This window comes from Rhipicephalus microplus, unplaced genomic scaffold (assembly GCF_043290135.1).
Source record: "Rhipicephalus microplus isolate Deutch F79 unplaced genomic scaffold, USDA_Rmic scaffold_188, whole genome shotgun sequence".
In the NCBI taxonomy this organism is placed as follows: domain Eukaryota; kingdom Metazoa; phylum Arthropoda; class Arachnida; order Ixodida; family Ixodidae; genus Rhipicephalus; species Rhipicephalus microplus.
Genome location: NW_027464759.1, coordinates 325,371 through 330,000, shown reverse-complemented (window position 1 = coordinate 330,000; position 4,630 = coordinate 325,371). Strand labels below are relative to the sequence as shown.

The 4,630-nt window shown below is 57.9% G+C and overlaps 2 non-coding genes across 2 annotated transcripts; both read right to left on the bottom strand.

Annotated features, from left to right (window-relative positions):
* Positions 1–665: 665 nt before the first annotated feature.
* LOC142791781 (5.8S ribosomal RNA) lies at positions 666–818 on the bottom strand. Its single transcript, XR_012890410.1, has one exon. It is a non-coding gene; the product is annotated as a 5.8S ribosomal RNA (ribosomal RNA).
* Positions 819–2,537: 1,719 nt separating this feature from the next.
* LOC142791795 (small subunit ribosomal RNA) lies at positions 2,538–4,352 on the bottom strand. The gene has a single exon (XR_012890423.1). It is a non-coding gene; the product is annotated as a small subunit ribosomal RNA (ribosomal RNA).
* Between the last annotated feature and the right edge of the window lie 278 nt (positions 4,353–4,630).

Below are 4,630 nucleotides of genomic sequence, written 5' to 3'. Positions count from 1 at the left end.
CTTAAGCTTCGCCAACGTTTCGCCAACTCGTGCGGGAGACTTTTTCCGCTTCGCGGCAAGTCGTCGCGCCGTGCTCTCCGCATCAACCGCGTACGCAGCGAACCGCAAACGTCGGGCGCAGCCTCCTCACCTCCCTGCGCTTTGCGCGCGAACGTTCCCTGTTCGCGCGGCAAAGCCTGGAGGAGGCACGGCCCCGCAGCGTGTTCGAGCGCCCGGTCTACGGGACACCCTGCTTACTTCGAGGGCAACAAGCGCAACGCAAGGCTGCGATCTCGCGCACTTTGCGCACGGCTGGAGAAGCTTTGCTGGCCGGCTTTCGCTCCTCGTGTTTACCGTGCGTTAAAGTTGCGCGTCCGTGGCTCTCGCAGCTCTTGCGCGCCCGGTCGCAGAGAGGAGTACGCAACCTCGACCGCACTTTCCCTGCAGGCTTCCTTCCGACTCGAAGTCCTGCGGCGGTCTCAACGAGGTGCCACATCCTCAATGCAGTCGGTCGCCCCCGTTTCGGTTGGGCTCTGGCACGACGGTCGCCACCGTCTCGCCCTTGAGTGGCCGCTGTTGGCGCTCGCTGTGAGGTGTTCAGCGTGCTGTCCGTGTTGCCGACGCGGTCAAAACGAGTCGACGGCTCACGTTCCCTTGTGCGCCGAAGGCTCTCTTGATATGTGATCCGACCCTCAGACAGACGAAGCCAAGGGAAGACCCAAGGCCGCAATGTGCGTTCAAAGAATCAGTGCTCAGTGTGTCCTGCAATTCACACCAAGTCTCGCAGCTGGCTGCGTTCTTCATCGACCCGAGAACCGAGTGATCCACCGCTTAGAGTCGTGAAAAAGTGTTTGTTCAATTCCGTACAGTCAAAACCAAACGTTTCTGGCACTCGGCCAAACAGTGGCCAAGAAGGGCGCTTTTCAGCGCACGCTTGGACTCCAAAACTCTGCCGCGCCTTTTTCGGCTGCCGCAAATCGAGCAAACGGTGTGTTTCGGACGGCGTTTCGCTTCCGCTACTTGCGAGTGCTTTCGTGGTCCACCCCTCTATAAATACTCGGGAGGCGTCGAAGCCGGTTCTCCAAGCCGGACCCGTAGGTATCGTTGTGTGCTCGCTCTCATTGGCCCGCCTAACCAGAAAATGCCTGCGGTACACCCATTTGGATAAGAGTGCACGCAGATGCGGGCCTCGACGGCTACACATTTCCTCGGGCGGCCGCCTCCCGGCCTCCGTGGAGCGCGGGATGCACGGTCCCATCGACAAGCCTCTCCCGTTTTTACCGTGGCGTCGCGGTTCACCACGGCGGGCGGGTCGGTCTCCTCCGCATAAAAAGGGGGACCCCCGCTTTTTGTTCCACGAAATCGCACAAGCTTTTTTCGCATCCACGGTTTGCCACCGCACACCAAAATGCCGATCCGGCTGCCTACTTTAGCCAACAGGTGGAGCCAGGCGCGCCGTACTTGCGCGGCACTTCCCACGTCCACCGAAGTCGGTGCCAAGGACCACTTTCGGCGCCGGAGCCGCGTACGAGCCTACTCGAGGCGGAAGAACGAAGCCAGCAAGGGCCTGGCCGCAAGTGCGTTCAATTGTCGGGACGTCCAAGTCCCTCGTTCTTCCGTGCTTCCTCTTTCGGCAAGTCGTTGCGGCACCTTCCCAAAGCGCGCAGACCCGCTAATCGCGACGAGCGCGACGTGGCCGTGCCGCCTTTCCCTCGGCAGCAAGCAAAACGCCTGGCAACGTCGACGCTCCCCTAACCGCGATCTCGCACCGTGTTTCGTGTGGCGAATTCAAAAGCCGGCCGGCGCTGCTGCAACCATTACGGTCGGTACGCATACGCCGCGGAGGGCGGGACGGTCATCGGAGCGTGCGGTTCCTCCATCGAGTACTGCGCACCTCGGCCGTCGCATCGCCGTGCCATGACCGGCCGCGCGTCAACGCGAACCGGTGCCAGCGAGATCCCTCGCCTGCAAGAACCGACCGGCAGCCTCCGTCACCCGAGGACGCGGAGGCGCTTGCCGCGGACGGCGGGACGGTATGCACTGGTGCACAGCGGACCCGTCACATCGCCAGTTCCTTGACCGACCGCCGACGCTTGTGCCGTTCCTCTCGTACTTGGCAGTCGCCGCGCGATTGTCGGGTCTCGTTCTTGCACGCTCGAACGGTCGGGAGGGCACTCGGCTGGCGTTTCGGGAACGCGCAGCCTCGCCTTCTACCGACGTAACCACGACTCGCCGTTCGCGCTCCGCCGCTCCTGTTTACAGTACTAGGCGGTCCCGCAGCGGTCGGGTCGCGCATTTCGAGCGCTTCGAGCCACGGTGCAGTGGCGGGTCGAAAGCCGACCTATGAGTGCGTTGCGCCGTTTGTACCCGCGTCCGCCACCTGGCCGACCGTCCAAGGTCGCGGTGTTGGCGTCCGCTGGGCGCAACAATTTGTCACGGGGTGCCGCTCCACATTCAGGCAGCCCCGTGGGGAAAAGCCGACCCCGCGTCCAAACGGGGTCAGCGGCAGAAAGTGTCGGGCGCAGACGCAGCTGAGGCGCTCACCCTTCACAATCCGTTAATGATCCTTCCGCAGGTTCACCTACGGAAACCTTGTTACGACTTTTACTTCCTCTAAATGATCAAGTTTGGTCATCTTTCCAACAGACCGGCGCAACCGAAAGGCCGCGCCGGACATCGGTCCGAAGACCTCACTAAATCATTCAATCGGTAGTAGCGACGGGCGGTGTGTACAAAGGGCAGGGACGTAATCAACGCGAGCTTATGACTCGCGCTTACTGGGAATTCCTCGTTCAAGGGGAACAATTGCAAGCCCCTATCCCAATCACGAAAGAAGTTCCACGGGTTACCCAGTCTTTTCAGACAGGGATAAAGACACGCTGCTTCCTTCAGTGTAGCGCGCGTGCGGCCCCGGACATCTAAGGGCATCACAGACCTGTTATTGCTCTGTTTCGTGCGGCTAGGAGCCGCTTGTCCCTCTAAGAAGGTTGTAAGGTGCTGGGAACCCCGCACCTATTTAATAGGCTAGAGTCTCGTTCGTTATCGGAATTAACCAGACAAATCGCTCCACCAACTAAGAACGGCCATGCACCACCATCCACCGAATCAAGAAAGAGCTCTCAATCTGTCAATCCTCCCAGTGTCCGGGCCGGGTAAGTTTTCCCGTGTTGAGTCAAATTAAGCCGCAGGCTCCACTCCTGGTGGTGCCCTTCCGTCAATTCCTTTAAGTTTCAGCTTTGCAACCATACTTCCCCCGGAACCCAAATACTTTGGTTTCCCGGAAGCTGCCCGCCGAGTCATTTGAGTAACTCAGGCGGATCGCTGGTTGGCATCGTTTATGGTCAGAACTAGGGCGGTATCTGATCGCCTTCGAACCTCTGACTTTCGTTCTTGATCAATGAAAACATTCTTGGCAAATGCTTTCGCAGTAGTTCGTCTTGCGACGGTCCAAGAATTTCACCTCTAGCGCCGCAATACGAATGCCCCCGTCCGTCCCTCTTAATCATTACCTCGTATTCCAAAAACCAACAGAACAGAAACGAGGTCTTGTTCTATTATTCCATGCAAGTTTATTCAGGCGACTCGCCTGCGTTGAGCACTCTAATTTTTTCAAAGTAAAAGCACCGGCCATCTCGAGGCACACAATGAAGTGCACCAAGAAAGAACCGGCATGATGTTCAGTCCGAGCCGTCGCATCGGGTAGATGCACTACTCGTCTGGAACTGAGATCCAACTACGAGCTTTTTAACCGCAGCAGCTTTAGTATACGCTATTGGAGCTGGAATTACCGCGGCTGCTGGCACCAGACTTGCCCTCCAATTGATCCTCGTTAAAGGATGTAGAGTGTACTCATTTCAATTACGGGGCCTCAAAAGAGTCCCGTATTGTTATTTTTCGTCACTACCTCCCCGTGCCGGGAGTGGGTAATTTGCGCGCCTGCTGCCTTCCTTGGATGTGGTAGCCGTTTCTCAGGCTCCCTCTCCGGAATCGAACCCTGATTCTCCGTTACCCGTAACAACCATGGTAAGCAAGTAACCTACCATCGAAAGTTGATAAGGCAGACACTTGAAAGAAACGTCGCCGGCTCGTGGCCATGCGATCAGCACAAAGTTATCCAGAGTCACCACACAATACGGGCCGAAACCCGATCGATCTTGGTCTAATAAAAGCACCCGTTACCCAAAGGGCTCCAGGCTCACTGCATGTATTAGCTCTAGAATTGCCACAGTTATCCAAGTAGGAAGAAACGATCTAAGGAACCATAACTGATTTAATGAGCCATTCGCGGTTTCGCCTTATTTCGGCATGTACTTAGACATGCATGGCTTAATCTTTGAGACAAGCATATGATTACTGGCAGGATCAACCAGGTAATCGTTCGACTGCGCGTCCGTCCTCGCCCTCGGCGGGCCGGACGCAGTCTGTGTGCGGCGGAGGCCACCTTCAGGCGCCCCAACACGCTTATTTTGCACTCCGAGATGACGGCGTTCGAGCTCGCTACGGCACAACCTTCCCGAAAGACGAGTGGGAGCCGTGCGGCAAGAAGCACGTTCATGCTCGCTCTTTTTCGTTGCATCGACTCGGTCGCGCCGTGCGGGTTGCCCAAGCCCGCTGCACTGTCGGTGGACCGGCCGGAACTAGCAACGGAGCC